The 24434-nt window shown below is 43.3% G+C and overlaps 1 protein-coding gene across 3 annotated transcripts in view; it reads left to right on the top strand.

Annotated features, from left to right (window-relative positions):
- The first annotated feature begins 262 nt into the window (after window positions 1-262).
- The window catches only part of LOC144592603 (RNA-binding Raly-like protein), a 673998-nt gene continuing 649826 nt past the window's right edge, over window positions 263-24434 (top strand). The window contains exon 1 of one of the 3 annotated variants that reach the window (XM_078397264.1): window positions 263-523. The gene's annotated coding sequence lies outside the window, so the exon portion shown is untranslated. Of the gene's footprint in view, window positions 524-1962; window positions 1980-24434 lie in introns of those variants that run through there. The other 2 variants (XM_078397261.1, XM_078397262.1) reach the window with 2 other exon arrangements.

Here is a 24434-nt window from a genome sequence, read left to right as displayed (position 1 = left end):
CATCTGGATCTCTCTCTCTGTCTCTGTCTCTAACCCCCCGCCTCTCCTCCTTCCTTTCTCTCTCCCCCCCTCCCCGCAACATGGGCTGCCCGCTCCTGCTTTCCCCGCTCCACCCGGCGGACTGCACCACGAGATGTAGAGGGTTGGCGGTGGAGAAGGTGGAGATGCTTTGCACAGCGGTGAAAGCGACTTGCGAGAGGAAGCGAATGTGGGAGGGTGGGAGAGAGGGAGGGAGGAGGAGGGTGAAAAGAAACACCAGGAGCAAACGTGCGGGCGGGCGGGCTGCCACAGCAACAACAGAGAGAGGGGAAGAAAATCCACTGGATGCAGAAGAGATCAATGAAGACGAGCGCTGGTTTTGGGGGGATTTGTGACCGAGCTATCCATCCATTGAGCATTGCCGAGAGCAGGGCTCTCGCATCAAGTGCCTTTGCCTGAGGCTGGCTGCTTCATTACTTCTTCCACCGCCATATTACAAACTTCGCTATTTTTCTCTCTCTCTCACTTGAATTTTTCGCGCTCGGTGAGTAGGTTTTTTTTCTCTCTGGATTTTTTTCCGTGCCTTTTTTGTCATTTTAATTCTTTTTTTTTTTTTTAAAGCATTTTTTTTTTAAACAAAACAAAAAAAAAAGGAAGAAAATTGAGCCCAACGAGCATGGTTTGTCAATTCTATTCTGCAGAATAAGTTCTTGCATGCTGTAGTGTGAGAAGTCATTGGCTAAATTAAAAAGGAACTGGCTTCTGTGTGTATATTTTGTAGTTTCTTTTTTGTTATTGTCGCCAGTCAAAAACAAAAAATATATATTTTTAACACGCATGCATAGTTTTTTTTTTAAAAAGGAGGGTAAAAAATCAACTCTTTGCTATTGTGCTCATTCTATTTGCAAAGATTTATTTGCTGTATTTTTACATACCGGTATTGACACAATATGTGTACTTCTCTTGGTTGAGCTGAACTGACAAAAGCACCCCAAACACACACAAAAAAAATCCAAGCACGACCTGAAGCAAGTTTTCATTGTCAACAGAAAGTGTTTTGCAGACTTTTCTACAATTTTTTTTTAACGAAAAACTTTTCTTGCAGGTTGTTGCCAAATCACTTTTTTTTCTTGTAGTCCTTTTCCTGGCTTCAAATGCGTACGTTGTTTCGTAATCGTTGTTTTTTTTTCTCTTTTAAAAAAAAAAATCAAACAAAAAAATATGAAATAATTTGTTAAACTTTTTGATCATTAACCACCCTCCCCCTAAAAAAAAAAAGACAAAAGTTGTGGATGGCTGTGGAAGGTTTTATGGGGGGAGGAAAGTTAATTTTGGTTATATTGTGGCTTAACACAAACGAACCAAGCCGTCATGGTCAGTATAATGTAACCCTGTCATTGTGATCAGCAAATCTGGGAATAAAATACTGATAAATAAAGTAAATAGCGTGTGTTTCATTCAATGATTTCTTTTGGCTGGACTGCCTAACGTGTCCACTGCGCTGTAGAGAATGAATGTCCTGTTTATTTCCTCGTCTGCGGCACTGCAAGGTTTTTTTTGGTGTTTTAACTGGAAGGCTTTATTATAACAATAAACATTGTTTTCGTTGAACCGGGTCCCTGGGAACCTGCCGTGAGGTGCTTCCCGATTAAAGAGCCCCCTGCCAACTGCGTTGGGGGGAGTCAATACAGACGGCGCCGCCACAATGTAAGTAACTGTGGTCTGTCGGCCAAGGCGGCAGTGACACTTTGCAATTCCTAACGCTACCTCTCTGTCTCTGTGGGTTTTGTGTACCCGGACAACGCAGCTCGCCAGCTCCAGGAATGACACGGTGCCGTTTCTTTATGACAAATGATTTCACTGGAAACGGTGCCGCCAGACAAGTGTGGGTGTTCGCAAGACGAGTTGGCCTGTTGCTGAGCGGGACGTGAATCTATTCAGGGAATGAATGAATGCTCTTGTGCAGAATCTCCTCGTTGTATGGGGAACGCGGGTGGCAGGTAAATGGAGACTGTCGTGTATGAATGCGGAAGTTTGGGAAGTTCCAGCCAATTTCAATGTGGTGTCAGCAAGGTGAATGAATGCCAAGCTTTCTCATTTTGAGTGGCGAGAATCTGGTTCACACCCTCTGGATGCTTTCGGTTGGAAAGGGGGAAATGGTTCCCATCGGCTTTGAGAAACAATAAGTTGGAGATTTGTGATCTTGTCTCATTTTGTCTGGGATGAAAAATATCCAGATGCATTTGTTCTTTTTTTTTTAAACCTGCAAGTAGCACTGAAGATTTAATATCAAAGATGCAATTTGTCTTTAAGCGATTTTTCTCACTCTTCTGATAAGCTGTTAACTTTACATCTTTAGATTCCCTGCCTCAGTGTTCCAGGCTGGGATGAAGGGACTGGCTTTGTAGTTGTCAAAAGATTACAAAACTCAGACTTGAAATACATATTGTGATGCTGTTGGCAGTGCTCAAATTGGTAGATATTGTTCAATTATTTAAAGTTTGCCATTTTTATTATGCTTCCCCAAAGATTATGGAACAGTTGTCGACAATTCCATTGATTCGCAGTTAACACTGCTAATGAATAGAAATGGTTTTGAATTTCAATTGTTAAAATATTCTTTTTGATTCGCAAAGTTTGTTTTTCCAAAATGCTGTTTTATTTGAGGGCAGCATATTTTTAGTGCTCTTCAACGTCGTTGATTTTTCAAAAGAGAGTCACAAAGATTATTATACAATGGTCGTGCATCATTAAGGTATGCATTTCGTGCAAATGTACCAATTTTGGAAATCTGCCAAAAAATTGTTGGAGCTAATCAATACCCCAGACGGTACATTTCATTCAGAACTCTGTATCCACTATCCACAGTACTTTGTGTTCCATTTTAAGTCCTTTAAGACTGCTTGATGTTCTCTTATTGCGGTGGAGCTTAGGCGACTCTTAGCAGTTAATAAAGAGCATTTTTATACCGGAGGATGAAAGCAGTGCATGTGATCATTGTCATTGTAAAATTACATAAACGTATTGAGATAATAGGATGAACCTCGGCTCCTAAAAATCAGGTTTTGTTGGGGGCACGGATGAGGTAAAGTGCAAAAGATCTAAAGCAGGGACAAGATTTTTCAGGCACAGTATTTTTAATCTAAGCCCGGATAAGTTCAGATGCAGAATGAGTGTTGGTCTGCTGCCGTCAGTTTGTAGCCACAAGTCAACCGGATGGTCAGGTCTTAGTAACATTGTCAGCTTGAAAACAAACAAGCAAGGAGGATGCGGTGAGCGCCTTTTACAGCACTGCTTTGTAAAGTGAGATGCAGGTTTGCTTCAGCCATGACAAGCTAGTAAATGCTCATCAAACTCTCTGTCTCCTCTCCAACCAGCAACATACCCTTCCACTCTTCAATGTACCCATCTATTCTTGAACAATTGAGCATCCACACTAGTCTGCCTACAAGTGACTATCCCAGTGCAATGACCTCGAGTATAAATTCTGTCTAACGTAATGGAAGATGTGTTATCGTTTGAATGATAAATCACCCACAGGTCTTCCCACAACCTTGCATCTCGGTTAATGTTCAGGTCCACGCTTTGTTTTTGATTTATCTCACAATGGTCAAGAGAACGAAAGATGATTATCTGCCCCAAGCTTTTCTTGTTAAATCCATTGTAAGAGACATATTGAGTAGGGCACCATGTCATAGAAAAAATGTTAGAAAGAGTGCAGAGAAGATTTACAAGGATGTCATCAGGACTCGAGGGTTTGAGCTACATAGGGAGAGGTTGAGCAGGCTAGGACTCTATTCCCTGGAGTGCAGGAGGATGAGGTGTGTTCTTAGAGAGATGTATAAAATTGTGAGAGGAATAGATTGGGTGAATGTAAAGATTCCCATGCTCAGAATGGGGGAATCGAGAACCAGAGGGTGTAGGTTTATGGTGAAGAGGGAAAGATTTTGTAGGAATCTAAGGTAATTTTTTCATGCAAAGGGTGTTGGGCGTATGGAACGAGATGCCGGAGGTGATAGGGACTATCACTACATTTAAGAAGCAATTAGATAGGCACATGAATAGGACAGGTTTCGAGGGATATATGGGCCAAACACAGGCATGAGGGACTAGTGCGAATGGGACATGTTGATCGGTTTGGGCATTTTTCCACGCTGTATGAATGACTTTCTATGACTAGAGTCCATGGAAATGTTCTTATTATGCTTAGGTTAGCTCAGTGGTATTAAGATGGTGCATTGTTGCTTAACTACATGGAAAGACTCAATTGAACATTTGTTTTACACTACTAGTGATGGACTCTACCGATTAATTTTTGCCCCTTGATACATTATTAGTCATGGGAAGTTGTGGAGCAATAAATTAACCTAAAATTTGTTCTATTCCATTTGCATGACGTCTTCTAAATACGTCTGTTCCTTCACTCGTAAGAACCTGAACATCAGCAGACTAACTGGAGCCAGCTGCATAAAAGATGAGTGATTTCATTTTGAATGTTGCTCCTGCAAATGGAAACGATGAAGGATGTGCATATTCTGCTTTTGCTGATGTTAACATTGTCCAACAAAGCAGGCGGAGTAAAACACATTTGCCTAGGAAGCTAAATGAATGAAATAGTATCTCTGTAGTCTACATTGTCGTAATTGAATATGTGTATTAAACTGTACTTGACACGGAGATGTGGTATCAAATGGTAAGTCAACCTTTTTTACTGAAATGGAAAATGATAAATAATATCAGCTAAGATTAGAATTATTTCACAAAATGCTGGAGTAACTCAGCAAGTCAGGCAGCAAATCAGGAGAGAAGGAATGGGTGACGTTTCGGGTCGAGACCCTTCTTCACACTGATGTCAGGGGGGCGGGACAAAGGAAGATTATAATTAAATGAGTATGTGAAATGGTTTGATTATATCTTGAAGTACTAGACACCCTTTTGTGATTCAGTGACTGGACTCCTGAGGCAGTGTGGCACACTTTTAATTAAAATGAAGAATTTTCAAGCAGAATAGTGAACTTAATCTATGAAAAGCAGTGAAATTGGCCTTGGAGTACCACAGAATGGCCACTAATAATTTAGTTTAGTTTAGAGATACAGCGAGGAAACTGGCCCTTTGGCCCACCAGGTTCACGCTGACCAACAATCCCCGCCTATTAACACTATCCTATACACACTAGGGACGATTTTTACATTTACCAAGCCAATTTACCTACAAACCTGTACGCCTTTGGAGTGTAGGAGGAAACCGAAGATCTTGGAGAAAACCCATGTAGGTCACGGGGAGAACGTACAAACTCCGTACAGACAGCACCCGTAGTCAGGATTGAACCCGGGTCTTGGGCGCTGCAAGTGCTGTAAGGCAGCAACTCTACCGCTGTGCCGCCGTACCACCCCGACACCAATTCAACAACAAATTTCTGCATCAGGGGTAAAGGAATGGGCACTGTGTAAAACAGGCACCCATTTTACTGTTGCCTTTCTTGCATGACTGCTCAAGACCAGCATGTGATTATAGAAATTCCCCTCACGAGTTGGTGTTGCATTATTCAAATCTTTTTTTTGTTACAATGAAGCTCTTGAATGCAGATCCTAAAGTGAGTTGATAATTGCAGTGGAAAACCAGGTCTGTTTGTTAAACCAAGTGGTGGCAACAGTAATCCTTGGAGATGTCAATGGAAACTGCAATATGTTTAACAAATGTAAAGGATTTTCAAGAAGACATCCACTTCTGAGGCTATCCTATGAGGGGGGGGGGGGGGAAATGAATGAATGAATGAATAAGTTTATTGGCCAAGCATGTGCATATACAAGGAATGTGCCTTGGTGCTCCGCTCACAAATGACAACACAAACATACAGTTAACAGTTACAATTAAGAATAAAGCATAAACACATCAAAACAATGATACAACATTAGGGTCTAAACTTGTGGGTGAAAATAAACCAGAGCAAAAAAGAGACTACAGACTTTGGTTATTGAGTAGAACTACTACTCGTGGAAAAAAGCTGTTTTTATGTCTGGCTGTGGCTGCTTTGACAGTTCGGAGTCGCCTTCCAGAGGGAAGTGCTTCAAAGATTTTGTGGCCAGGGTGAGAGGGGTCAGAGAAGATCTTGCCCGCTCGCAAATGCAGCTCTAAAGAAGACAAGTTGTCAACTATTGCCAAATACTAACCTCAACTTGTGTCTCACCTTTGCTGCAGCTAATATGCCCCAAGTAATTGTCTTTTGCCACCAAATCTCTAACCTCGGAGTTTAAATTTGAGCTCTAGATTAGACTGTTATTGTTGGTTTGGTTTAGTTTAGTTTAGAGATACAGTGCGAAAACAGGCCCTTCGGCCTTGTACACAACAAAGTGGATAAGAAACAAAATCAAACTCAAACAAAATGATACTAAATCAGAGGAAAGTTAGTCAAAAAGGTTAGTTTTAAACCACACATGAAAGGAATCAAAAATGGACAACTCTTAGAGCCTTTTAAGTCTTAACAATTTGGGTGTATGATCACAATGGTGGTAGACTTAAATTGGTAGTGAGAGAACCAGTGGAGAAAAGAAAGAGAGGAGTGACGGAGAGATTTGAAGGCACTTCTTTTAGAATTGAAGATTTGGTAAGCAAATTGACGATGCAGCTCAATAAATGCTGTTTGGGTAGGTGAACGAGGCATGATGTGTTTTAGGACATTGGTAGCAGAGTCTTGAATGACCCGACCCGCTGAGTTACTCCAGCACTTTGTGTATTTTGTTTTTTTTGTAAAACAACATCTGCAGTTCCTTGTTTCTAGAATCAGATGCCTCATGGTGTAATGTGTTGTTAAAAGCTAACTTGTGGGCCACATCCAGCAAGCAGGAGTGTCCTAACAGAAGAGAAAGGCTGAAGGAAACAAGCAGAAAAGGACACTTCTGATGAGATGGAAAGAAAGAGTGAGTTACTTTTTCTTTCCATGGGCGGCATAGTGGCACAGCGGTAGAGTTGCTGCCTTACAGCGCCAGTCACCCAGGATTGATCCTGACTGTGGGTGCTTATCTGTACGGAGTTTGTATGTTCTCTCCGTGATCTGCATAGGTTTTTTCAGAGAACTTCAGTTTCCTCCCACACTCAACGACGTACACGTTTGTAGGCTAATTGGCTTGGTATAAATATAAATTGTCCCTAGTGTAGGATAGTGTTAATGTGCGGGGATCGCTGGTCGGTGCAGACTCAGTGGGCCGAAGGGCTTGTTAATGCGCTGTATCTCCAAACTAAAAAATGAAATTACTTAAAGTTGGACAATTCGAGTCTTAATGGCTGCAACATAATCGGTTAGGAGATAAGGTGTAATTCCTCATTTTACTTTGGGCCTCATTGTAACAGGCCAACAACAGATGGGCCAGATTAAGAGTTAAATGGTGAGTTAAAATGACAGGCAACAGAAATCGCAGGGTTACTCCGGCAGACTGAAAGCAAATACTCTGCAAAGTGATCATAAGATGATGTGATAGGAGTATAGGCCATTCGGCCCATCAAGACTACTCCGCCATTCAATCATGGCTGATCCATCTCTCCCTCCGAACCCCATTCTCATGCCTTCTCTCCGTAACCTCTGACACCCGCACTAATCAAGACTCTTATCTATCTCTGCCGTAAATATATCCACTGACCTTGCCTCCACAGCCTTCTGTGGCAAAGAATTCCACAGATTCACCACCCTCTGACTAAAGAAATTCCTCCTCGTCTCCTTCCTAAATGAACGTCCTTTAATTCTGAGACTGTGACTTCTATTCCTAGACTCTCCCACTAGTGGAAACATCCTCTCCACATCCACTCTGTCTAAGCCTTTCGCTATTCCGTATGTTTCAATGAGGTCCCCCCCTCATTCTTCTAAACTCCAGCGAGTACAGGCCCGGTGCCAAACAAACGCTCATCATATATTGTGCTATGTCCAAAGTAGAGGAGACTACATGCCTAAATGGAGGACACCACGTGCTAGATTGGAAGAAGTGCAGGGGAAGAGGCAAAATGACTGGTGTTGCATCTCCTGCCACTTGCAAGGGAAAGTGCCAAGAGATGGGAAATGGATGGTCAAGACGGAAGAGTGGACCAAGGAGTTATGAAAGAGTGATTCACTTTGAGAGAGTGGAGAGGAATATCAAGAGCCAAGAATGTTTAATTATCATATGTACCTGGCAACAGAACAATGAAATGTTTTATCTGCTGCAGCTTAACAAGCCCGTAAATGCAATAACCACATAATGTATAATAATCAACAATACAAAAAATTGATAACCGCAACCATAATAGTGCAAAATTCAAAGTCTGTGGTGCAATCAAAGACACTGTCCATAGAAGATCATAGTTGCTGAGGTTAGTGCTAAGTAATATTCAAGAGGCTGATGGTTGCTGTGAAGAAGCTGTTCTTGAACCTGGTGGTCACAGTTCTAAGGCTCCTGCACCTTTTTCCCGATGATAGTAGCGAAATGAGAACATGGGTCGGGTGGTGTGCGTCTTTGATATTGGTTGTCATTTTGAGGCAGTGCCTCTGGTAGATCCCTTTGACGGTAGAGAGGTCAGTACCTGCCATGGGCCAGGCAGTGTCCACCACTCTCTGTAGTCCTGAATTGCTACACCAGGCCATGAGGCAACCAGACATCTATCAAAGTTCAAGAGAGTATTTGTGACGTACCTGAATCCCCACAATCGTCTGATGAAGTAGAGGCATGGGTAAGCTTTATTAGTGAAGGGACTCAGACAGACGTTGAGAACATGATTGTTGTTCTGACACCATTCAGATTCTCAATCCACCTCCTGCACTCTGATTCATGATTACCTGTTTTTTTTTGTCCAACAGTGGTATCGTCTTTGAATTTAAAGTTGGCATTGGAATCATGTCTGGCTGCACTCTCATGGGTGTGGAGAGAGTAGAGCAGGGGACTGAGCCTGGAGATGGACCTGTGTTAATGGTTATCAAGGAGGAAGCATTGTTGCCAATTCATACTGATTGTGGTCTTCCGATCAGGAAGTCGAGGACCCAGTGGTGTTGGGATGAGCAGAAGCCCTGTTCTCTAGCTTTAAGTTTGGAAGAGTTGACCGTTCATAAGTTCACAGTTGCAAGAGCAGAATTAGGCCATTCAGCCCATCGTCAATCGTGGCCGATCTATCTTTCCCTCTCAATCCCATTCTCCTGCCTTCTCCCCACAGCCCCAGACACCCGTACTCAAACAATTGAGCTGTAGTTGATGAACAGGCTGATTTACGTGTTCTTATTGTCAAAGTGGTCTAGTGCAGAGACATCTAGATCACATCAGGCAAATTTTAATCGGTCTCGGTCCGAAGGGAGGGGTTAATATGCATCATAACTAACTTCTCGAAGTACTTCATCACAGACATTAGTGCCGCCGGTCAATAGTCGGTGAGGCATGTTGCCATACCTGTATTATTTAAAGCAGGTGGGAACCTCGGACCTTAGCAATGGGAGGTTGAAGATGTCTGCCAAAACTCCTGTCAATTGGTGTGCGCAGATTTTAAGAAAACGGCTAGGTACACTAACGAGGCTCATGCTTTCCAAGGATTTCGCCTGATGTCGGCCCTGGTGGCTGAGATTATAATGTCACCGGTGGCTCTGGGGATCCAAGATGTCACATCGATATTCTCCTTTCCGAAGCGAGCCTTGAAAGCGTTGAGCTCGTCTAGGGGTGATGCCTCACTGTTGCTTGAGCTACCACGGTTTCGCCTTGCAGGAATTGATGGCATGCAAGCCTTACTGCAGCTACAAAAATGTCTCTGCCTTTCTGATGGCCTTATTGTGGCTGTACCTGGATTTTCCATTTGATCCCCTATCAACAGACTTGAACACCGAAGATTTGGTCCTCAGCAGTTCATGGACACTCCGGGTTCATTCCTGGTTTCTGGTTGGGAAACAGATGGTCGTGATGGGAACTTGCTTCTTCAAACATTAACTTGCCATTTGTGAACAGAAACTTCTTGTCTCATCAGGCTGGCACGTTCGTTCAGGTCTGTTGCCGAGTACCCTCTGTTATCAGGCAACATCACCACCCTACCAGAAATAGAGAGGAGTCCTGAACTACTAGCTACCTCATTGGTGACCCTCGGACTATATTTGATCGGACTTTACTGGCTTTACCTTGCACTAAACGTTATTCCCTTGTGTATCTATACACTGCAAATGGCTTGATGTTAATCATGTTTTGCCTTTGGCACGCAACAAAAGCTTTTCACAGATCCTCGGTACACTTGACAAGAAACTAAACTGAATTGAGTCCTTGAGCATCTACTGATGCCAGGTAATCGCAGAGTCGTTCCTCTGCCTCCCCACACCAGCTCTGTGTCTGCTGGTGGATTCTTGCCAGAGCTGGTGGAATCTACAAAGGATAATCCTTTGAATGTGGAAGTTGGAGGGGTGGAAGGTGTTTGTGCTCTGGCCTGGTGGAGAGAGGGTGAGAGCAGGGGTGCAGAAATGGATGAAATGTCGTTAAGGCCTCTGTTTAGTGTTTAGTTTAGAGATACAGCGCAGAAACAGGCCCTTTGGCCCACCGAGTCTGCACCGTCCACCGATCCCCGCGCATTAACATTACCCTACACGGGACAATTTTACAATTATACATTTATACCAAGCCAATTAACCTACAAACCTGTACGTCTGGAGTGTGTGAGGAAACCGAAGATCTCGGAAAAAAACAGGGAGAACGTACAAACTTTGTACAGATAAGCACTCGCAGTCAGGATCAAACCCGGATCTCTGGCGCTGTAAGGCAGTATCTACTGCTGTGCCACCATGCCGCCCACATTTCAAACCACATGGGGTTTTCTCCGGGTGCTCCGGTTTCCTCCCACATTCCAAAGACATGCAGATTTGTAGGTTAATTGGCTTCTGTAAATCGTCTCTAGTGTGTAGGATTGAAGTAGTTTATGGGTGATTGGTGGTCGGCTTGGAGTCGATGGGGCAAAATGCCTGTTTCCACACTGCGTATCTAAACTAAACCATGTGTAAGTGAGACTTGGTCCAACTGCAGTTTCAGCAGTTGATTGCCTACCATTCCAGTTGGTACTGTCTAGCCCAGAACAAAAGTGTTGTGAATGAGTAGAAAAGTTACCAAATTTAAGCTGGTTATTAAATGGATAAATAAGATGTGCTGTTGCAGTTGAATGCATGGCGTTAGGTATTAATGTAACACTGCAATGATTGTTATTCAACTTGAGCTCGGCTGGATGAGATTAAAAGTTTCTGTTTACAGCTTGTAAGATAACTATGTGAAAGAAGGAACAGCAGTTGCTGGTTTAAACTGAAGGTATGTACAATAAGCTGGAGTAACTCAGCGGCTCAGGCAACATCTCTGGAGAGAAGGAATGGGTGACGTTTCGGGTCGAGACCCTTCAGACTCTGATAATAACGTGGAATGATTTTGGGAGGGTCAGTATAATCCCAATAAACATGGGCTCACAGACTCCTGAAGGGAATGGGAGTCCGAGGACAGGCCTTCCGGAAAGCCGTCAGGTCGCTGTCAGAGGCTGCCGAGCGAAGCAGCAACTGGCTGTGGCTGAAGAGGAAAGACTCCAACTGGGCTGCAAAATGACCAGCAACAGGGGTAAAAACGGAGGGGAGCACACCTGGGACGTCAGGTATCGCTGTTGAGCCCTCTGCGGGTGTTGTGGGCCTATCAACGAAGGAGGGTACCCACCTGATGACCCCAATGAAGTCTTTACCCCTACCCCCACTCAAGAGATTAAGAAGATGCCGATTACAGGAGGGATTGTAATACCAAGTCCTATAAGCTCAACTGATTAATATGGGAAATGATTTTCAATTTATGTTTGGTGGGGTGGAGAAGTAAAACTGTCCCACTTGTGTAATTATCTTTGCTAAAATGTATTTACCAACTAAAGACATTCTGAATAAGCCTTAATTTTCACCTGCTGTTGTAAACAGTGCTTGGAAATGTTGCAAAGTGTGGATTTGCTGAACCAATTTTTTTTCTTCACGAGAGCCAACATTATTTATGTTGGCACTGTACCTCAAATGTCAGTACCCCAGGGTGGAGGAGTAATCTTGATTGATTCGTAGTGGTATTACATAGCATCTGTTTCAATATGGCCTTTTGATGTAATCTCCAAATGGAAAAGTGTGTAAAAAAACAAACCCGAACCCGAACTGCTGGAAGAACTCAGCAGGCTGAGCTGCGTATGTGAGGGAGAGGAATTCTTGCTATTGAGGGCGTGCAGCATAGGTTTACTAGGTTAATTCCCAGAATGGCGGGACTGTCATATGTTGAAAGACTGGAGCGGCTAGGCTTGTATACGCTGGAATTTAGAAGGATGAGAGGGGATCTTATCGAAACATATGATTATTAAGTGATTGGACACATTAGAGGCAGGAAACATGTTCCCAATGTTGGGGGAGTCCAGAACCAGGGGCCACAGTTTAAGAATAAGGGGTAGGCCATTTAGAACGGAGATGAGGAAAAACCTTTTCAGTCAGAGAGTTGTAAATCTGTGGAATTCTCTGCCTCAGTGGGGGCCAATTCTCTGGATGCTTTCAAGAGAGAGCGGCGGTGCGGGCTCGAAGGGCCGAATGGCCTATTCCTGCACTTATGTCTACTGACGGTAATTTGGTTTGAGATCCTGTATCGGAACCCTCGACTGTGTCTCTCTCCCACCTGGTTCCATCCACTCAGCATCCCTTGCCCCTGTTTGGATATTTTCCTTCTGGACACTCGGTCCTGCGGCGGGGTTTCAATCCGGAAAATCAACAATCCCTTCACCCGTTCCCCCCACATATTGTTGCTTGACCTATGCTGTCTGTACAGAGTTTGTATTTTACCCCCGTGACCTGCATGAGTTTTCTCCAGAATTTAATTTTGGCTTAGTTTAGAGATACAGCGTGGAAACAGGCCCTTCAGCCCATCCGCACATCCCCGCACATTAACACTATCCTACACACACGAGGGACAACTTTATATTTACACCAAGCCAATTAACCAACAAACCTGCACGTCTTTGGAGTGGATCTCCGGTTTCCTCCTACACTCCAAAGACGTACAGGTTTGCAGGTTAATTTGATGTTTATTTTCATTATATTATCATTTAACCCTTATCTGTTTTGGCAATTAGCAATTATTTTTATTATTTTTATATTTATATATAAATTATTTGGAAAAGTTTGAGGTGGGATCTTGGCCTTGATCTATTAGCAGGCTTATGGTGCACAGATTAGGATGCTGTTGTGACTGAAAGAAAAGGAAATTGAACATCAGGATATAAGAATCTTTCGAACGACAACAATCGAGAGAACAAGAAAAATGAACAGAAGTTCCTATGACATCTTGCCCCACTTGAGTACATGTGATGAGAACTTAATTAGTCAAGTTCAAGTTAAGTTAATTTAGTTAAGCTGGCATGGTGGTTTAGCAGTAGAGCTACTGTCTTACAGCTCCAGAGACCTGGGTTCAATGGTGACTGCAGGTTCTGTCCGTATGGAGTTTGTATGTTCTCCCCGTGACCTGCGTGGGTTTTCTCCGAGATCTTCGGTTTCCTCCCACACACCAAAAAGGTACAGCTTTGTAGGTTAATTGGCTTGGCACAAATGTATCAATGTAAAATTGTCCCTAGTGTGTGTAGGGTAATGTTGGTGTGTGGGGATCGCTGGTTAGTGCGGACCCGGTGGGCCAAAGGGCCTGTTTTACCACGCTGAATCTCCAAACTAAACTAAGGATTAGTATGTGAGAATACTCCATTTTACCTGAGACGTCATTGTACATTCATAGTCGCTTTCGTAGCACAAATTGTTTGTTAGTACCAATTCCTTCCTTTTCGGCATCTCTGCTAATCACCGGGTCCCTTTTGGGATCGTCCATACTGCATATTAGGCAATGTTAGTCAATACAGGACTGCATCTTTGTGCTTTGCAGCACAGCCAATGCTTTCTGGTGAACGAAAATCAATAGACTACAGATGCTAGAAATGTGTCTTAAAAACAGAAAATATTGGAACTACTCAGCAGCTGAGATAGCATCCATGGAAAGAGTTTTGGGTAAAAGATCCTTCATCAGAACTGGCGCACGGTGGCACAGCGGTAGAGTTGCTGCCTTACCTTGCCAGAGACCTGGATGCGATCCTGACTACGGTTGCTGTCTGTACGGAGTTTGTACGTTCTTCCCATGACCGCGTGGGTCTTCCTCGGGTGCTCCGGTTTCCTCCCACGCTCCAAAGACGTCCAGGTTTGTAGGTTAATTGGCGTCTGTAAACGTGTAAATTGTCCCTAGTGTGTAAGATAATGCTGGTGTACGGAGTGATCGGTGGTCGGCGCGGACTCGGTGGGCTGATCGGCCTGTTTCCGCGCTGGATCTCTAATCTAATCCAAATCTAAACTGCCAGCAGATCACAAGTCATCTGTTTTTATGGGCAATTTGGAAACCACTTGTGGCACTGAAAGCCAGGTGAATGAAAATGCAATTTCAGCATGGTAAAAGTTCACAGCTGTTAAGTAATTCATGGAAAAGAAATAGATCAAACATTTTCTAAGTAGTCCATTAGGGGTTACCCCTATGGCTTTATGGTTAACACTTTAAAAAAAGCAATCAAGCTGCCACAAAAAGACGGTAGATGCTAATCAATCTGAAAACTGAAACTTGCTGAAAACACAGCTGATCAGAAAGAGGAGAAAGAGAAACTGGATCAAAGAGTTTTCATCGGAGCAGGAGGAACTAGATAAATTCAACTGCAGATTATATTTGCATTGCATCTTTAAGTTTGAGTCAAAAGTTTAATCAAAGGATTTGGGAGTTTCTTCAAGGGGAGAGGTTTAGAGCAGGACACAGACAGCACCCCCAGGGTATGGTTCTGTTACCCCCAGGGTAAGGATTCATAAGTGATAGGAGTAGAATTAGGCCATTCGGCCCATCAAGTCTACTCCGCCATTCAATCAAGGTTGATCTATCTCTCCCTCCTAATCCCATTCTCCTGCCTTCTCCCCATTTCCCCTGACACCCGTACTAATCAAGAATCTATCTATCTCTGCCTTAAATATATCCACTGAGTTTGCCTCCACAATTCCTACCGTGGCAAAGAATTCCACAGATTCACCACCCTCTGACTAAAGAAATCCCTCCTCGTCTCCTTCCTAAAAGAACATCCTGAATTCTGGTTCTGTTCGCGAAATCCTTCGTCAGCTGATTTCTCATTCAGTCAGAAATCTTTCTCTGCTACAGCAACCCGTACTGTATTGCACTGCATACACTTGCTCTAATTCTTTCACTTTATTGAATAATTACGCAAACACTCCCCACAATTAAACTATTGAAATATGCAAAAGAGCCCCTGTGTTACAACTGTTCAGGAAATGGAAATTGAAATTCATCCTTCACTAAATTCACAAATCAATACCTAAAAAATTTGAGACGCAGAAATAAATTAATTCTTTCGCAATATAGGTAAGAAAAAAAAGTGAATTTGTTTTCCGTCCTTTGTTTCTTGATGTAGGTGCAGATAACCTGGCCTTATGTGAAGGAAAACTGCGAACTGTGATACCCGATCATTTTCTTGGAACATTTTTTCTCCCTCCCCCCCACCACCTCTCCCTCCCTGCCCGTCTTAATGGTGGGTTGTCTGCGTTCTGCATCCAGTCATTAATGAATACTATGAAATAGTGTATTCTAATTGCTGGCTTGAAAAGGACTTTAAAAAAAAATGCAGGGAGACTTTGCATAGAGTAGCATTTCTGCAGGCCAGGAATGGAAGCCAGGCAGTGATCCTGTGACTACAAACGAACAGATAAGAATGGAATTAAGATTACGCTTTACCCAATGGATAATGGTCAAGAGAAACTCTTTTGGAAGAAAGTGTGCTCAACTAAGTCACAGAAAACAAATATCATGCCTGCCTATCACCAACCTACTCCTCTTACAAAGATAATATTTTTATTCCATTACATTTAGAAGGTTGACATTCAGCTGAAAGATGTTTTAACACGGAGGGGTGAGGGGGCAAAACATCACAGCTATTGGGTTCTGTATGACGTGAATCTTTATTGAATCTTTATATGTAATCAGTGGCTAGTTCTGAAGGAAACAAAACAATTGAAGTAAGTATACTATGGAATCCTCACAGAAGTAATGCATGAACTGATTGTTACGAACAGATGAATGATTTTAATGAGGAACTCTGGCAGAATGTTGCTAAAAGCAACATTTCCGTGGGTGTCTCATCATGAAGCATCTTGCAGTTGTTTAACATTTTCCTTCATTATTTGGTTTTATACATATGGACAGTTCTTTGGCTTTGGCAGTCCAACAAAGATTGAGGGCGGCTCAATAACTCTGAGTTCTGAGGTTATTGATTAGGCCATTGTGGGACCATAAAACTATGTCTCCAGATGGATTGCTGTAGCAGCAGCTTTTCAGCCACTGGGAAGAGCTAGTTCATAATTTCAAGGAGAATTAGTCCATTCGGTCCATCATGTGCAGAATAGATCGGGTAGACACACAAAGTCCCTTGCCCATAGTAGGGGTATCGAGAACCAGAGGAGATAGGTTTAAGGGGAAGGGAGGAGGTTTAAGGTGAGGGTGGGGGGGGGGGGGGGAGGGAGATTTAAAAGGATTCTGAGGGGTAACTTTTTCACACAAAGGGTGGTGGGTATATGGAACAAGCTGCCGGAGGAAGTAGTTGAGGCAGGGACCATCCCAACATTTAAGAAACGTTTAGACAGATACATGGATAGGACAGGTTTGGAGGGATATGGGTCAAATGCAGTCAGGTGGGACTAGTGTAGATGGGGCATGTTGGATGGTGTGGGCACGTTGGGACTAGTGTAGATGGGGCATGTTGGATGGTGTGGGCAGGTGGGACTAGTGTAGATGGGGCATGTTGGATGGTGTGGGCGGTTGGGACTAGTGTAGATGGGGCATGTTGGATGGTGTGGGCAGGTGGGACTAGTGTAGATGGGGCATGTTGGATGGTGTGGGCAGGTGGGACTAGTGTAGATGGGGCATGTTGGATGGTGTGGGCAGGTGGGACTAGTGTAGATGGGGCATGTTGGATGGTGTGGGCAGGTTGGGCACTGTTTCCACGTTGGAAGTCGATGACTCGACTGACATTCAATCAAGTACCAAAGGACCCTGACAATGACTATTCCTTAGAAGCAGTTGGATGAGTCTATTTTCATCAGTATTGCTGTTTCACTGAGGTTTTCTGGATCGTCCTACTTTTCCCAGATATGAACAATGAGATTGAGGATTTGTGGCTAAAGTTCACCAAGTTTTAGAACTTCAATAGGGATTCAGAGGGTGGCACAGTGGCTCAGCGGTAGAGTTGCTACCTCAGAAGGTCAGAGACCCCCGTTCGATCCTGACTATGGTGCTGTCTGTACGGAGTTTGCACGTTCTCCCTGTGACCGCATGGGTTTTCTCCGGGTGCTTTTGTTTTCTCCCACATTCCAAAGATGTGCAGGTTAGTGGCTAAATTGGCTTCTATAAATTGTTGCTAATGTGTAGGATAGAACTATTGTGAACAGATGATCTTTGGTTGGTGTGGACTTGGTGGGCCGGAAGGCCTATTTCTACACTGCATCCCTAAATACCATCTGTAATTCTGCTGCTCTACACCAATTCTGGTAAACTTCAGCGCATTCTAAATGCTGTGGTCACTGTGGTTCATATCGACTAGGACCCATGAGGTTGTCTGTGAGGCATAGTTTAAGAGCTGTCTCTGCAGGTCCAAAAGATGATTGGTGTTGCCTTTTTCATCTGCAACGCTTCTCAAAATTGTTGTATAGAGTCATAGAGTGATACAGTGTGGAAACATGCCCTTTGGCCCAACTTGCCCACACCAGCCAACATGTCCCAGCTACACTAGTTTCACCTGTCCAACTTTGGCCCATATCCCTCCAAACCTGTCCTACCCATGTAGCTGTATAACTGTTTCCTAAACGTTGGGATAGTCCCTGCCTCAACTACCTCCTCTGGCAGTTCGTTCCATACACCCACCACCCTTCGTGTGAAAACTTTACCCCTCGGATTCCCATTGAATCTTCTCCCCTTCACCTTAAACCTATGTCTTCTGGTCCTCGATTCACCTACTCTGGGCAAGAGACTGCATCTACCTGGATGCCCATATTCTTCGATGGCATGCTATTCAATGCTGATTGGCAAACTCAGCATGATGACCTCGATGCTTTCTAGCAGGTGCCAGACTATATCCATGGAAGGCTATGGGAAAACTCGTCAGTTGGCTGCAAACCTTTGAGGTGCCCAAGTACTTCAAGTTGTTTTAACTGTTGGTAATCAATGTCAATATTTGGTATAATGGGCCTAATTACATTTGGTGATGTAAAATGATTATAAAGGTGATTATAAATATTATGAAATACCTTTTTATCCTGGTGTAGGAAGGAACTGCAGATGCTGGTTTAAACCGAAGATGGACACAAAAAGCTGGAGAACAGGAAAGGGGGAAGGGTCTCGACCCGAAACGTCACCCATTCCTTCTCTCCAGCGATGCTGCCTGTCCCACTGAGTTACTCCAGCTCTTTGTATCTACCTTCGGTTTATCCTGAAGGTGTTGGATCATGGTGTGTCTTGCCACAGGGAGTGGTTGAGATAGAGACCATTGACCTTTCAGAGCAAAGTTTACATGGTAGTTAAGATGTAGAAACAAAGAACTGCAGATGCTGGTTTATACCAAAGTTCAAAGTGCTGGAGGAACTCAACGGGTCAGGCAACATCTTTAAAGAAAAATGATAGATGATGTTTCAGTTCGGGACCCTTCTTCAGACTGAAGAAGGGTCCCGACTGAAACGTCACCAAGGCTTTTCCTCCAGAGATTTTGCCTGACCCGCTGAGTTACTCCAGGACATTGTGTCTGTACATGGCAGTGAAGTTGGGTGCAGGGGTGAAGAAACTAAAAGAAAGATAATTTTAAGTGTTGAGCCTAGTAAGTGTGAAAAGACAATTCTAGTTTATTTACCCGTTGCTTGTGTTTTTTATGCAATTTCAAAATGCTAATGCAATTTGCCACTAACACTGCATTTACTAAAGCGTGACCAATATTGTAGTGTAAAAGCTCAATAACCAATTTTCACACAGGGCTGTAGTAGTAGTAATGTGACGATGACCAGATATTTTTCTAAATTATATGTCTTGCCCAGGACATCGGAAATAACCTCTTAATTATTTTCAAGGTATCACTGTGGAACCTTACACATAGGTGTGTATTGGATTTTGTTTGAACATCCATTGCAAGAAGGTGTCAGCTCTAAGTGCGGCACTCATGCACTGCAGTGTCAAATTAGATGCGCAGGAAGGAACTGCAGATGCTGGTTTAATCTGAAGCTGGTTTAAACTGAAGATAAACACAAAATGCTGGAGTAACTCAGTTTGAAGAAGGATCTCGACCCAAAACTTCACCCATTTCTTCTCTCCAGAGATGCTGCCTGTTCCGCTGAGCTACTCCAGCATTTTGTGTCGATCTTTGTGTCAAATTAGATTTTACGCTTGACTCTTTTGAGTGACCGTTAGACCCATGAGCCACTAACTCAGAGGTGTGACTGCTAGTAACTGATATTTCACATTTTGACACTATGGGGAAAACTACAAACCTTGAAGTTGGCTGCTGGAGATGCCCCCAGTGGACAAAGGTGGATGGACGAGGAGAGGGACATTGGTTCCCTGGTCGAACCACACATCTAAGGGAAGGTGACGGCTGGAGGACCTGCAGCAGCCTGGGGCTCGCCTGGAAAGGCCAATGCTCAAAGCAACGAGAGTGCGGACTGCACTTTGAAAATGGCGCCAAAACAAGGCGCCTCGTACACGTGGGACCAGTGGACTATTTCTGTACATTTGCTAATTGGGGATATGCTTGGGTGTGGCAATACTCTACTGGACTGTTTGTAAGAAACAAATTTCACTGTGCGCTTGGACATGTGAGAATAAACGCGCCATTGAATATCCTACAGATTGTAATTCCTACCCACTGTATATAAAGGAAATGGGAAAGGAGAGAGGTTATATTTTGTCCATGTGTTAAGTGCACAAATTACTAAGTAGGCATTTGTAGTATATTTAACTGACGTTGCAAATAATTTCTTCAAGAAAACTTCACAGCCTTAATTTAAGAGAAAGAAAATAGTGTGCTTTATAGACAGCTGCAATGAGCTTCTTGCAAAAATATTTAGTGATATTATTGCTAAAATATGCACGTCGCAAACAGACTCTCGTTTATCCACTGATTATGCACCTGGAATTCTCCTGCAACTAGCTAGAGTTGCTAAGAATATTGAATATTGAGTAATGTCATTATTTCACGTGCTATGCAAAGTAAGTGCGAAAAGAGAATTATAGTTTATCGGTTGCTAACCATTTTAACTCCCATTCCCACACTGACCTTTCTGTCCTGGGCCACCTCCATTACCAGTGAGGCCACACGCAAACTGGCGGAACAGCACCTCATTCCGTTTGGGTAGCTTACAGCCTAACATTAGTATAACCTTGCATTTTCCAATTTAATGTAACTTACAAACAACCCTTCTTTTTTCCTTCATTTCCTTCATTCATTCCTTCGCCCCCCCATTCCCTATTCCCTTTTCCCCACCTGGACATATCCATTTCTCCCTTTCCACCTACGTTACTTCCTCTGGCTTCACCATAACCACTTATTCTATACTTGCCTCGTACCATTTTGGCTTTTCATCTCTGGCCTTTGTCCAACTATCTACTTATCAAGAACCCCCATCATCTGCATCTACCTATCACTTGCTAGGCTTTGTCCTGCCCCTCCTCTCCTCCAGCTTCCGTCCATATTAATGATTTGGACGAAGGGATTGAAGGCTATTTGGCCAAGTTTGTGGATGATACGAAAATAGGTGGAAGGGCAGGTAGTGTAGGGAAAGCAGGGACTCTGCAGGAGGACAGGTTGGGAGAGTAGGCAGGGAAGTGGCAGATGGAGTATAGTGTAGCAAAGTGTGGAGTCATGCATTTTGGTGGTAGGAATAAAGTCGTAGACGATTTTCTAAATGGGGTGAGAATCCAGAAATCAAAGGTGCAAAGGGACTTGGAGTGCAAGTGCAGGATTCCCAAAAGGTTAATGTGCAAGTCGAATCAGTAGTAAAGAAAGCAAACTCAATGCTAGCATTTACTTCAAGAGGGCTTGTATACAAAAACAGTGATGTAATGCTGAAGCTCTACAAGGTGCTGGTAAGGCCGCATTTGTAATATTGTGAGCAATTTTGGGCACCATACCTGGCTCAATTGGGCACCATATCTCCAATGATGTGCGGACTCTGGAGAGGGTCCAGAGGAGGTTTACACGAAATATCCCAGGAGTGATTAGGTTAACCTATGATGAGCATTTATCGCCATTGGGCCTGTACTTGCTAGAGTTTAGAAGAATGAGGGGGGACCTCATTGAAACCTACAAAATAGTGAAAAGCTTGGATAGAGTGGATGTGGAGAGGATGTTTCCATCAGTGGGAGGGTCGAGGACTAGAGGTCATAGTCTCAGAATTAAAGGATGTTCTTTTAGGAAGGAGATGAGAAATTTCTTTAGTCAGAGTGTGGTGAATCTGTGGAATTCTTTGCCCCCAGAAGGCTGTGGATGCCAAGTCTGAAGAAGGGTCTCGACCCGAAACATCACCCATTCCTTCTCTCCAGAGATGCTGCCTGTCCCGCTGAGTTATTCAAGCATTTTGTATCTGCCTACTGTGACTATTTACCAGTTCTTGTGCAATTGCCACTTCCCATTCCCTGTCGGATGTTTCATGGCTGAGAGTAAGCTGTATGTGCCTGTTCTTAATAGTATAACTAATTCAGTAAAATTACACCGTACCAAACTAATGAAACGGTTATTTAATCAATCGGTTCCAAATTGTTGATTTTTTTAAATGCCCAGTAGTACTGCTAAGTAGGTAATCTATGAACAGATAGACAGTAAACATGATCACGTTAAGAAAAGGCAAGGTTCAGTTTTTGGGTGGCAAGGTGACGCAGCGGTAGAGTTGCTGCCTTACAGTGCTGGACACTCGGGTTCGATCCTGACTCTGGGCGTTGCCTTTACGGAGTTTGTACATTCTCCTCGTGACATGCGTGGGTTTTCTTCAGGATCACCGGTTTTCTCCCACACTCCAAAGACCTACAGGTTTGTAGATTAATTGGATTGACTTTGGTAAAATTGTAAGTTGTCCGTAGAGTGCAGGATAGTGCTAATGAACGGGGATTGCTGGACAGCAGTGGTATGTAAAACTTCTTCTTCTTGCGTTTGAGGCAGCAGAAGTTATGAAGCTGCTTCTGCTTCTGCTGTCTCTGTTTGTTGTCGTTCGCCTGACTGAGGTCAGTTGACTGGGCTCACCACGGGAAGGTCGACAATATGAGTCCCTATGTAAAACCTAACCCCAGACACCCTTTCAGTACCTTACAGTGCCGCCAATGGTTTTATGGGGAGAAGGCAGGAGAGTGGGGTTGAGACGGAAATCTCGTAGTACCTCCCAATCTCGTTGTACCCCTGTACAATGACAATAAAGATATATTGTATTGTATTGAAAGATAGATCAGCCATGATTGAATGGCGGAATAGACTTGATGGGCTGAATGGCCTAATTCTGCTCCTGGAACTTACGAATATTTCTGTATTGAGCAACAAAATGACTTATTATTAACAGTTAAAAATGCCAACAAGAGAAGATGATTGAGAGAAAATAGCATAATTGTCAGTGCATATAAATAATATTGCATGATCGCATACATTTGGCAGGTCATTAATATACAGAGTAAAAATTGACTTCAAATTGAACCCTGGAAAATAACAATATTTCACAGAGATATTAAACCACGTAAAATTCTTTCTGTTCATTCCATGCAAGAGTATCATCTTCTTTGAGTTTTAGTTTCTAGATGCAGCCTGAAAACAGCCCACCGAGCCGGCACCGGCCAGCAGTCCCCGCACACTAACACTATCCTACACACTAGGGACTATTTACAATTCTTGCCAAAGCCAAGTAACCTACAAACCTGTACGTCTTGGCATGTGGGAGGAAACCGGTGCTCCCGGGGAAAAGGAATATGGGGGAAAAAGTAGGAACGGGGTACTGATTTTAGATGATTAGCCATGATCATAATTGAATGGTGGTGCTGTCTCGAAGGGCCGAATGGCCTACCCCTGCACCTATTTTTCTATGTTTCTAAAACCCACATGGTCATGGGGGGAATGCACAAACTCTGCATAGACGGTACCCACATCAGGATCGAACCTGGGTCTCTGGCGCTGTAAGGCAGCAACTCTACTGCTGGGCCACTGTGCTACCCCCGCGTTAGGGAAGTAATTCTGGAATTAAAAAAATTGTTAAAGTTTGTCATTTTTGAACAAAAGCAATGTATATTTCATTAGATCATTGAATTAATCAAAACAAATGTATTGATCATAAATGTCAGAGGGTGGTGAATCTGTGGAATTCTGCCACAGAAGGCTGTGGAGGCCGTCAGTGGATATATTAAAGACAGAGATAGATAGATTTTTGATTAGCGTGGGCGTCAAAGGTCACGGGGAGAAGGCAGGAGAATGGGGTTTGAGGGAGAGATAGATCAGCCATGATTGAATGGCGTAGATTTGATGGGACGAATTGTCTTGTTTTGCTTCGATCACTTATGATCCCATGATCCATGTAGGGTTTTTTTTCCATTAAACTCAAGCTGTTGATATAGATTTTACTCAAATTACAATGGCGAATGCACATCTCTTTCGAAACAATTTTGTCTAAGATGTTGAATGATTCTAAGATTAGAATATTTTACTACATCAGAGAATGGAATATTTTTATGTCATACTCAATTAATTATTGATTGAAATAAACTAATGGACAGTTAAACATGAAGAAATATTCTGACATGCTAATAGCAAAAAGGAGGTCTAGCAATTGCAGAGTAAATTTTATCAAATGATGCAAGACTAGAGGGTCTGAGCTACAGGGAGAGGTTGTGTAAGCTGGGATTCTATTCCTTGGAGTGCAGGAGGATGAGGGGGTGATCTGACAGGTGTATAAAATCATGAGAGGAATAGATGCACAGAGTCTCTTGCCCAGAGTAGGGGAATCGAGGACCAGAGGACATAGGTTTAAGGTGAAGAGAAAAAGATTTAATAAGTATCTGAGTGGGGGGGTTTTCACACAAGGTGTATGGAACAAGCTGCCAGAGGAACGTTTAAGAAACAGTTAGATGGGTACATGGATAGGACAGGTTTGGAGGGATTTGGACCAAATGCAGGCAGGCGGGACTAGCGTATTTGGGACATGCTGGCCAGTGTGGGCAAGTTGGGCCGAAGGGCCTGTTTCCCCACTGTATCACTCTGACTATGACTACTTCATACATTCGTAAATGACAGGAGCAGTATTAGGCCATTCGGCCCATCAAGTCTGCTCCGCCATTCGATCATGATTGACCAATCTTTCCCTCTAAACCCCATTCTCCTGCCTTCTCCCCATAACCCTGAC

This window comes from Rhinoraja longicauda, chromosome 4 (assembly GCF_053455715.1).
Source record: "Rhinoraja longicauda isolate Sanriku21f chromosome 4, sRhiLon1.1, whole genome shotgun sequence".
Lineage (NCBI taxonomy): Eukaryota > Metazoa > Chordata > Chondrichthyes > Rajiformes > Arhynchobatidae > Rhinoraja > Rhinoraja longicauda.
This window is presented reverse-complemented; position numbering and strand designations above follow the sequence as displayed.